We start from the raw sequence: 12,651 nt of genomic DNA, 5'->3' as shown, positions 1-12,651 counted from the left end.
AGCCTCCTGTAGCGCCTCCCTCTGACCGAATAACTCCTGCTCCCTCTGAACCAATAGCCCCCGTAACATGGTGGCCTCCTCTCCTAACCTGCAGATTCGCCCTTCCACGGCCTCCTGCTGCCTCGTCATCCACACTGTGTGCCCCCCCCCCCCCCCCCAAAATGTTCTTGGGGTTGCCTCACGGGTCTCCGTCGTCGGCACTCCTCTTCCCGTGAGGACTCCTCCGGGAGCCCCCACGAGTTAGGGAACAGAAACTCGTCGTCGTCGTCATCCTCCGGTCAGACCAAGGCGCAGCGTGATATGCATACATGTTTATTGTAACGAATAAACACAACGACAAAACAATAAACCAACGATACGTGATGTCCTAAGGTACACACAACAAACCTCACACGGAACAAGATCCCACAACACCTAATTGCCAATAGGCTGCCTAAGTATGCTCCCCAATCAGAGACAACGAGCGACAGCTGCCTCTGATTGGGAAACACACCCGGCCAAACATAGATCTAGACATACTAGATAGAAAACATAGAACTACACAACATAGAAAATCACACCCTGACTCAACAAATAAGAGTCCCCAGAGTCAGGGCGTGACAACGCTTTTATTTTTTGTTGTCCTAGGCTACCTGGTTAAAATGCTTGCTCGCTAACCTAACTGTAGCTTAGCATCTGCGTCATCTGACCACTTCCTTATTAACCGAGTCACTGGTGCTTCCTGCTTTAGTTTTTGCTTATAAGCAGGAATCAGGAGGATAGAGTTATGGTCAGATTTGCCAAATGGAGGGCGAGGGAGAGCTTTGTATGCATCTCTGTGTGTGGAGTAAAGGTGGTCTAGAGTTTTTTTTACCTCTGGTTGCACATTTAACATGCAGGTAGAAATTAGGTAGAACAGATTTAAGTTTCCCTGCATTAAAGTCCCCGTCCACTAGGAGCGCTGCCTCTGGATGAGCGTTTTCCTGTTTACTGATGGCCTTATACAGCTCATTAAGTGCAATCTTAGTGCCAGCATCGGTTTGTGGTGGTGGTAAATAGACAGCTGCGAAAAATATAGATGAAAACTCTCTTGGTAAATAGTGTGGTCTACAGCTTATCATGAGATACTCTACCTCAGGCGAGAAAAACCTTGAGACTTCCTTAGTATTGTATTTTATGCACCAGCTGTTGTTTACAAATATACACAGACCGCCACCCCTTGTCTTACCGGAGTCAGCCGTTCTATCCTGCCGATGTAGCTTATATCCCGCCAGCTGTATGTTATCCATGTCGTCGTTCAGCCACGACTCGGTGAAACATAAGATAATACAGTTTTGAATGTCCCGTTGGTAGGATAATCTTAATCTTAGGTTGTCCAATTTATTTTCAAATGTTGAACATTGGCTAATAGGATTGATGGAAGAGGCAGTTTACTCGCTCGCCGTTGGATCCTTACAAGGCACCCCGACCTACATCCATGATATCTCTGTCTCTTTGTCATGCGAATGACAGGGATTTGAGCCTTGTCGGGTGTCTGTAGGATATCCTTCACGTCCGACTCGTTGAAACAATTTTTTGGGTCCAATACGAGGTGAGTAATCGCAGTCCTGATATCCAGAAGCTCTTTTTGGTCATAAGAGACGGTGGCAGAAACAGTATGTACAGAATAAATGACAAATAACACGAAAAAACAACAACATTTTAGTACAATTGGTTAGAGGGCTCTAAAACGGCAGCCATCTTCTCCGGCGCCAAGCTGGACTTACGAAATGCCTACAACCTGGTGAGGATTTGGGAGGGGGACGAGTGGAAGATGGCTTTTAACACACCAAGTGAGCATTACAAGTACCAAGTCGTGCTGTTCTGTCTAGCCAACGCACCTGCGGTGTTCCAGGCGTTGGTCAATGACGTGCTCCGGGACCTCCTCGACTACAGCGTTTTCGTGTATTTGGATGACATCCTAATAGGACATGAGTGAACACCAGCAGCACATTCGGCAGGTCCTCCAACGCCTTCTCCGTCACTAGCTCTACGTCAAGGCGGAGAAGTGCGTGTTCCACATGGAGACAGTCTCCTTCCTGGGTTTCATCGTCACCCAGGGGGACCTACGGATGGACCCAGGCAAGGTCAGCGCTGTACTGGATTGGCCCCAACCCTCCTCCCTCAAGCAACTACAACGGTTTTTAGGGTTTGCTAATTTTTGTAGGTGATTTATTCGCAATTTTAGCTCCCTAGCCGCTCCCCTGACAGCCCTCACCCAGACGAGCCTGCACTCCTTCACCTGGACCCCGGAAGCGGGGAACGCATTCGATGCGCTTAAGCAGCGCTTTACATCGACCCCAGTCCTAGGGCATCCTGACCCATCCCTGCCGTTCATTGTGTAGGTGGATGCTTCAGACGTTGCGATGGGAGCAATCCTGTCCCAGCTGTTCCTCACGAACGGTAAGACTCGCCCCTGTGCGTTTTTCTCCCGTCGGCTGTCCCCGGCGGAGCGGAATTACGACGTGGTGAACTGTGAGCTGCTAGCAGTCAAGCTCACCCTGGGGGAGTGGAGGCATTGACTAGAGGGGGCCGCCCATCCATTCGTCGTATGGACTGACCATAAGAACTTAGCCTACATTCAGGGGGCCAAGAGGCTGAACTCACGCCAGGCCAGGTGGGCGTTGTTCTTCACCAGGTTCCGGTTCACGATCTCATACCGTCCGGGGTCGAAGAACACCAAGCCTGACACGCTCTCCCGGCAGTTCGACCCCGTGGACCTGGTGGAGAGGGACGACCCCATTGTCCCCTTCGTAATCCGTGATTACCTCAAGGTGACTGGGAATATGGTCGAATACAAACGGTGTAGTTATTCCCTCCGTAAGGCAATCAAACAGGCAAAACGTCAGTACAGAGACAAAGTGTCGCAATTCAATGGCTCAGACACGAGACTTATGTGGCAGGGTCTACAGACAATCACTGTTTACGAAGGGAAAAACGCCACGTCGCGGACACCGACGTCCTGCTCCAGGACAAGCTAAACACCTTCTTCGCCTGCTTTGAGGATAACACAGTGCCACCGACGCGGCCCGCTCCCAAGGACTGTGGGCTCTTCTTCTCCGTGGCCGACTTGAGTAAGATATAATTTACTTAAGTATTCACACCCCTGAGTCAATACTTTGTAGAAGCAATGTTGGCAGCTATTACAGCTGTGAGTCTTTCTGAGTAAGTCTCTAAGAGCTTTCCACACCTGGATTGTACAATATTTGCACATTATTATTTTAAAATGCTCTGTCAAGTTGGTTGTTGATCATTGCTAGACAGCCAATTTCTAGTTTTACCATAGATTTTCAATTATATTTCTATATTATATTTGGCTATTTTATTATATTTGGCCTTGTGTTTTAGGTTATTGTCCTGCTGATAGGTGAATTTGTCTCCCAGTGTCTGTTGGAAAGAAGACTGAACCAGGTTTTGCTCTAGGACTTTTCCTGTGCTTAGCTCTATTCCATTTATTTTTAACCCCCCCAAAATGCCCTATTCCTTGCTGATGACAAGCATACATATAACATGATGCAGCCACCACCATGCTTGAAAATATGTAGAGTGGTACTAAGTGATGTGTTGTGTTGGATTTGCCCCAAATATAACGCTTTGTATTCAGGACATAAAGTTAATTTCTTTGCCACATTTTTTTGCAATTTTACTCTAGTGCCTTATCGCAAACAGGATGCATGTTTTGGAATATTTTACTCTGTACAGGCTTCCTTCTTTTCACTCTGTCATTTAGGTTAGTATTGTGGAGTAACTACAATGTTGTTGATCCATACTCAGTTTTCTCCTATCACAGCCATTAAACTCTTAACTGTTTTAAAGTCACTATTGGTCTTATGGTGAAATCCCTGAGTGGTTTCCTTCCTCTCCGGCAACTGAGTTAGGAAGGACGCCTGTATCTGTGTAGTGACTGGGTGTATTGAAACACCATCCAAAGTGTAATTAATAACTTCACCATGCTCAAAGAGATATTCAGTGTCATTTATTTTTTTACCCATCTTCCAATAGGTGCCCTTATTTGCGAGGGGTTGGAAAACCTCCCTGGTCTTTGTGGTTGAATCTGTGTTTGAAATTCACTGCACGACTGTGGGACCTTGCAGATAATTGTATGTGTGGGGTACAGAGATGAGGTAGTCATTAAAAAATTACGTTAAACACTATTATAGCACACAGAGTGGGTCCTGCAACTTATTATGTGACTTGTTAAGCAATTGTTTACTCCTGAACTTATTTAGGCTTGGCAAAACAAAGGTGTTGAATACTTATTGACTCAAGACATTTCAGCTTTTCAGTTGTAATTAATTTGTAAAAAATGTCTAAAAACATGATTCCACTTTGACGTTATGGGGTATTGGATGTAGGCCAGTGACAAAATGTGGAAAAAGTCAAGGGGTCTGAATACGTTCTGAAGGCACTGGTATAGGAGGAGAGCTTTTCACAAAGTAAGAAATATACCATTTCTAAATGTAGAGTTCTGTCTATACTATTCCCCCATAAAAGGTACATTTGAATAGTCTTGATGGGTCTTATTTTGAATCATTTCTAGAAGATAGAAGTTTAGCTCTTCTTGCTTTAATAGATGAGGAGTTTATTTCTTGAAGAAGGTGAGACTCATCTGCTGTAAAATTCCGTATCAGCCAATTAAAATCGTCAACGTAGTTGGACGTGATCCAACACTTGTTCATGGAAGCTGCACATAACAGAAGTTCTATAGAGCCCCACAGTGGAGATGTCATAATACCCATAAAACCTAGCAGTCAAACAGGAAAATGGTTACAATCGTTTTTCCACCATTCATTTTTCCCAGAGGGTTTTTCGAAACCCTTAAAATAAGGGCTGTGTTTCGTGTAGGCGTACCTTGGCGTGGTGTTTTGATAACCATGTAAATCTCTCTCGGACAAGGAGACTTTTGTCAATATAATCGTCTCTATTTACTCTCAGATTTGAAAATACTAATTAGCATAAAAGTAGACATCATGCAAAACTACAAATCCCTGCAAGCTCCTGCACGTCATCTCTTGCTGACAACTTTGACTAACTGGTATTGTGTCAATTTAAAAATTGCACAAGGCAGTTCACAGAATTGTCCATTTAAAGAAATGTAGCTAATTTATTCATTACTACATTTAGCTAATGTAGTATCTTAAACAGTCTAGAAATGCTGATTGTTGCAGAAAGTGTGATAGAGGGAACTTGACCCTAAGATTTTGCTGATGTGGCAAAATGGTGTACTCTACTGTGCTGGAAAACATCTGGAAAGCATTACTAAATTCCTGGAAAAGAGGATATGTAATGGCCAGGGATTGTTTTTTTTAGAATCACACCATAATACGTCACAAAGGATATAAAACCATGTCTTGAACAATAGAATAGGGGAATAGCTAATCAGATTGGCTCGGGCTGTTTTCCAGACATCTGCAGGTGTCTGTCAAAATTTGATGCTGTAAACTCTTTGTTATAATAAACCTTTATAATCAAAGTATAGTGTCGGCGGATCTTCTTATCATCACAAGCATGGACCAGCAAAAGTGTTTCTTTTAGTAACCACACTAACATTAGAGTTAATTCAGAGATTCTTACCTTTGCCTCTATTCGGCAGTCTCGTCCAGATCATCATGGCATTTGTAGTTCTTTATGATGGCCACATTAGCACCTAATTAGCGTTTTATTTATGGGGTAAATACAGCCGATTATATTGATAAAAGTAAACTTGTCAAAACGTCACGCCAGGGTAAGCCTACACGAAACACAGCCCGTATTATACGTGTTTCTAAAATCGCCTATGGGAAAAATGAGTGATGGAAAAACGATTGGAACCATTTCCCCGTTTGACCGCTAGGTTTAATGGGTATTATGACTCATACTGTTGTACTCTATGGCACCTTCTGATAATCAAAGCAACTAGATCACGTGTTGGATTGACTGATATAGCTCAATGTAGAGTGCCTAGCTTCTTGTATTTGTTGCAGATGGTGTCAAGGGTTCAAATCCCCCAAAATATTCCCCTTTGAAATGTAGAATTACATTTATTGTGTTAGTGTGTTGAGAAGTGAAGTGCAGCCAATATCTTTTTAATAAGGAACTACGTCTTTCTTCAGCCTTGCAGACAAACACTGCTATGGCCTAATAATCATATTGCATAGTCTATATTACATGGACATGTACACATAAATGTAGACCTACAAAGTTTTATATGCATTTTTATAATCATCTACTTTGTCACATATGCGTTATTTGACTCGAGGACAAACAGTTGATAGTTTTTTCCTCAAATAAAAACCTTGCCAGAAGGGGGATTTGAACTCCCGGCCATTGTATTTTGCTGTCTCTGGATTTAACGCCTTTGTGGATCATACCACCAATTAGTGATAGTAGTAAAGGAGGAGTAGATTACAGCTGTTTGACATGACTACGAGCATCTGCAACTTTTTTTTATTACAATGTATGAATATAAATGTACATGTTATATAATCCTCCTACATCTTTATTGCTGTGAATGCACATGAATGTGTGTGAGAGACAAAAACATGGGAGTTTGTCATATGCGAAAACTTGCTTTAAAACAAATTAGTAGCTAGTAGCCTGCCTAGTCAAGGATGCATCATGCAATATTGATTGTGACACTACACTTTACAGACCTAGTGGAACAAAAGTAAACATTGAATTTGGAAGTTTAAAATATCCTTCTGATGGCCAAGTTGACCTATTTTAAGAAATGCCATTGGTTGGTGGAGACAAAGTCTAAGGTCTTTCATAGGATGATGCAGAATTTGTTACAGGAAATCACTGTCAGCTGGTGAAGTTAGCATAGGGCTAACATGTGCCAGGTTATCTGATGGGACCACATACAATGTAACATTCTATCATGTGCAAGTACTTCAACGATTTTAATTGGCTGATGCGCATTTTGAGTTGGAGGTCCAGGTTAAACTTCAACTTTTTCTAATGTTCGCAAGTATGTCCCCACAGTGTTAAATTACAATTACATTGTTTACAAACAATGGAGTTAAACAAGATTTTGGGGTTCTGATGGGATACGACAGTTGAGCTAAGCTCATGAGGCATTTAGTTATATTCTTCAATAATCAATGACTATATATCATGAATTTAAAAATCAAAAAATGGATGTACCAGTCACAGACTGCAACTTAAATCTACATAATTTGGGCATGTCTCAAATTAGGTTCACATTAAATTATAATTTCATTAAACACAAAAAATACAATGTTATAACTACTTTTCAAAAGTACTGGTGAGCTGTGGAAATAATTTCATTTTTGATGAAGAACAATACCTTTCATTTTTATGAAGAACAATAATGATTCATTCATTCTCTCCATATAGCAGTTTTACTGCTGACACCAGCTAGCTGGCTAAAGATCTGAATTGTGGACCTGTGAACTTTTCTGTGTTTGGTATCTCTTGTACCTCTGTCAGATGACATTATGTAGTATTTATTAATGAGTGATTAATAATGGGATGATACTGATTCTGCACTGTTCTGTACAGCTTAATCCTGTAATATAGTGGCACATTGTGTAGATGGTAATTTATCAGCTCTTACAAAGGAAAGCAATAATGTTTTCGGTATGATACTGGGATGATACTCTCCTGGATAATCCATGCTATATATGAGTTATTTAGCAATATTTGGACTGAAATAATGATATAAATTTTGGTTTAGCGTCCAGTCTCAGCGCACATAACGATGCAATCAGAGGACGCTTGTGGGGGGAGATATCGTAGGGCGGGCTGATTGTAATGGCTGTAATTTTTTAATTTTTAATTTTACCTTTATTTAACTAGGCATGTCAGTTAAGAACAAATTCTTATTTACAATGACGGCCTACACCGGCCAAACCCGGACGACACTGGACCAATTGTGCGCCGCCCTATGGGACTCCCAATCACGGCTGGTTGTGATACAGCCTGGAATCGAACCAGGGGGTCTGTAGTGACGCCTCAAGCACTGAGATGCAGTGCCTTAGACCGCTGCTATGGAAAGATATGAAACACATCACCGTTTCATTTATTCCATTCCAGTCATTACAATGAGCCCATCCCCGCCGAGATCTCCGCCCACCAGCCACCACTGGATGTAATACATCTAAATGTCCATGACATAAAAGTAAAATGCCATGGTACAAATTTACAAATGCATGACCCCCCTCCTAGTGGATAAAGCAAAATATATGGTGCAAAAAAGGCTGAAAATGCAGTGTTGTGTAGGTAAGTAGTCTTGGATCTCCTACAATACAGTTGAGAAAGAGGCGAGAGGAGATAGGATGCAAGGAATCATATGAATTGAGATAAAACCCTTGATTTGTGTCACTCTAGTTGTAGTTCAGAACAACAACAGTAGAGGGCATCAGAGGAACATGGTCAGAGCAGACTTGAAAATCAATAAAACCTCTGAGATAATATCTCAAATAAAATAAAATAAAATACAATTGTATTGGCCACATGGGCTGAATACAACAGGTGCAGACATTACAGTGAAATGCTTACTTACAGCCCTTAATCAACAGTGCATTTATTTTTAATAAAAAAAGTAGAATAAAACAACAAAAAAGTGTTGAGAAAAAAAGAGTAGAAGTAAAATAAAATATCAGTAGGGAGGCTATATATACAGGGGGGTACCGGCGCAGAGTCAATGTGCGGGGGCACCGGCTAGTTGAGGTAGTTGAAGTAATATGCCCCCATTCAACAGCTGGATTTATGAAAAACAGTAAGTTCTTGTTTAAAATTGTGCCAATAATTCCATAGTACCATACCATCAGATATAAATTACGGATACGAATGTATATTTTATAGTATTGTTATTTCAGCCAACATGTCCTCAATATACAGTTAGAAAAACATCAGTCTGGAAAATCACCAGGAATTCAGCTACTAAAACAACACTTTTTATATCACCAATTCCACCCCTGGCCATTCAGTCATTTTACACAGTTTGATCTACGTTTAAATTCCATAATGTACAAGTTTGGCTCACACAATTAATAATAACATGTCTACAAACAATGAGGTTTGAGGTCAATCAAGTGTGTCCCTCTTTATAAGTTATTGCTAAAACTGTATTTACATTATGATGATGATGATATTAGCAGCTACAGTTTAGGTACAGCACAGATACACATCGTTGCATAATACTAACAACTATTATAGCTAAACTTTCTTGCAGTTTAATAATTTATAATATAATAGAAAATAATAGTATAACATTAATACACCATTTATAATAATATACAAAATCCAACATAACCTTGCTGGAGTCAATGCTATTTGATATTGTATACCTAAAATGTAGTAACACTATTGTTGCCTACCAATAGAATACACAAATACTGTAAATGTAGTAAATCTTTTTGATCTATATATTAATCTTCTCTTGTTTTATCAACTATTCACTCTGTTATACGTACAGTGCATGAGGAAGTCCTGCAGCATCATCAAGGACCACACACCCCAGCCACGAGCTGTTCACTCCCTTACCGTCGGGCTGACGGTGTCGGAGCATGAGGTCTGATACCAACTGGCTCAGAGATAGTTTCTATCTATAAGCCATCAGACTGCTGAACACTTGAACTGGACTAACCACATGCTCTGATTCTCTGCAACTTAGCACACATGCACTCACTCACGCGCACACACACGCGCACACACACACTCTACACATATCACAATTGCTGCTACCAGATTCTTATTTAGTATTGCTAATACTGCATAATTTAAACACTTGCCCCCAATCCCCCATTTCTCTGATGTGTAAATATTGTACTATAAATTGTGCCTTCCTGAATTATACTTATATTAAAATGTTTATTCTATTCTACTGAGCCATTTACTTTATGTTTGGATTCTTATCTTTTATTATTTCTCATTGTTGTTGCATTGTCGAGAAGGAACCTGCAAGTAAGCATTTTGTTGGAAGGTGTATACCATGTGTACACCAAACTTGAAACAAGACATGAGAGTTGCTGGGCAAAGTGTTACATAGAACAAACTCCTGTTATAGCTCTGTTAATCCACACAGTATATTTGTACTCAGCAGTACCCTCTAACTGTTTCATTAAAGGAATGACTCTCCACCGCCTATTTATGGTCTGTCCTGTACTGGACTGTGTCCATTGAACATTGAAGCTCTAAAACCCAGGGCAATCCACACCAGGTATGGAACTGAATAGCAGACATGACTAATAAATTAAGGTGATCATCAAAATAAAAGGCCTCCTCTTTAACCAAACCTAAAAAAGGAAGAATGTCTCAGTTTTTGACAGAACAAAATTCAGGAATCACCATTGAATTACGTCTAGAAATATATAGGATCTCTATGGGAATCAGTACCACCACAAAAACACACCAACACTTGAAGAATGCATGTTATGCCCGATGATGATTCCATAGTTTCATAGTCCAAGATTGGTTGGGTGGTGGTTGGTAAACACACATTAGACTTGATGACCCCATGATTCCTCAGTCGCAAAGACAAAAGGGAAAATGTCTCCCTAGGGCTTTGGAATTCAAGTGTGGAGACCACAAAAACAACACTTAATCAGGACCATTCAGACTGGTGATCAGCAATACATGTGGGAATTCAAATGAGAGGCATTATGTGGAGAAAGACCAGAGAGATTTGTCTGGTCCTGTCTTCCTTTTTTACCTCATCTCGCGAGCAACTTTGATGTGTACAAAATGATTGAAAAATTAGAGCAGTGTGGCTCGATTTAATTTAGCCGAGAATAGGTTAGTGTGAAAGAGGAAGGGTCGGTGCGGTTTCAGAAAAGTCAATTCACAGAGAACACTGGAACAAAAATCACATTTCAGAGAGTGTATCAATCTGCCAGCCCAGAGAAGAAAGAGGGGAGGTGGTGTGGGTGAATAAGAAAAAGAGAGAGAGCGAGAGAGAGGGTGGGGGAGAAATGTGGAGGGAGAGAGAAAGCAGGGTGTGAGAAAGAGAGCTCCGGTTGGTTCACTCTTTAGAAAAAGCCTCTCCTCTCCTGCTGGGCCCCGCTCGGCTCCCGTCCCCTCCGCACAATACTGGTAGGGAGGCAGCCCCCCCCCCCCCTTGCCCCCGACTGCCCTCCATGTGCTGGGGCTAACACTGACAGCCTGGGTCCAGAGCCCCAGCATATGGAGGCCAGACCATGGGACTCCTCTCCTCTGTGGACTCAGCTGGAGGTCTGGTGGATTGGGCAGTGTAGTGCAGAGACACACCCCAATCGCTCTCACTCACACACAGACCCAATGTGATGGGCAAGAGGTGTGGTGTAAAAGGACAATGTGATGACCCTGTTTTAACATTTTAAACTATTAAATAGCAGACAATTAAAATATAGTCTGCTGTTTAATAGTCTTCATCAGTACTGGTCTTCATCAGATGTAATTATGTCCTTACAGTAAAAGGTATGAAGCTGGGACAATGGCATGAGCACCTAAGTACATTGGTTATGTACCCTATTCATTGCCTAGTACCCATCCCCTCATTAACACAAGTACAACATGTGATAGCCATGTGTATGTGAAGACAACGCAAATCTTACACAGGGGCTGGAGACCTGTTTGAAAGCCACCATAAATTCCATAGAGATACGGAAGAGGTGTAGTTCATTCACTCCACAATGAGGATGGACCACACACGCAAGCCTGGTGCAAGAGGCACAGCAACTATTAGGACCCAGAACACTTATCCAGAGGAGAAAGCTATAGTTTTTTGGCCTGCCTTCAACCCCTCGATTCTGAAATGAACTAATGTTGACTCACGGCAGGAATATGTTGCCATTCTGATGCTAATGGAAGCTTGAACCACCTCCTTCACCAAGCTGCCTGAGCTCTCTATGCTGTAGCACTCAGGCCTGATCCCTGTGTGTGTGTGTGTGTGTGTGTGTGTGTGTGTGTGTGCGTGTGTGTGTGTGTGTGTGTGCATGTGTGTGTGAAAGAAAGGGGGAGAGGGCGAGGAGAGAGCGAAAAGGGGAGAAAAGCAATGAAAAAAAGTAAGATAATGTCAAAATAACTTTATTATTAACTATGACCTGTGTGGTCATAGTTAACGTTATTATTAACAGTCATCCATCCATTTAGCCAACATGGTAATTTCATAGGCTACAGCTTCTCTTGTGTGATGAAAATAATGTTCAAATGAAACCAACAGTTTGTCAATGTTTTAGTGTTTTAAAGTGGTGCCCGTCAGGTTTGTGATGGTGGAGACAAGGGTCGTTAGTTGGTCTCTGACCCTTTAAAACCAGAGGGATCCTAGCTGCTCGGCCCAACACTACACAATACAGTGCATGAGAAAGGGCAGGTGGTCATTAAAACTGCTGTAATCCCTTCCATGAATAGCTCAGGACTTCTCTCACTCTGAGCCATGGTCATGGGCAGAGAGAGAGAACGCTAGAGAGGGAGATCGACTGAAGAGAAAAAAAGGAAGGGGGGGAGTGGGCCCGACGTTTGATGCCCCAGACCACAGAACTCTTTAGCATAGTTCCATGGCCATGCTTCAGAGCGGATGTGTTAACAGTTTCGGGCTCAATGGAGGGAGAAATCCCCACAAAGGGAGGTGTACAAATATTGTGGGAAATCTGTCCACTCTTTAATATTTCATGAGGGCCTGCAATCTATTCATGGGACTTCATTCCACTG

Source organism: Coregonus lavaretus, assembly GCF_964263955.1.
Source record: "Coregonus lavaretus genome assembly, chromosome: 20".
NCBI classification, from domain to species: Eukaryota; Metazoa; Chordata; class Actinopteri; order Salmoniformes; family Salmonidae; genus Coregonus; species Coregonus lavaretus.
The sequence above is the reverse complement of the archived record's forward strand: the minus strand, read 5'-3'. Positions refer to the sequence as shown.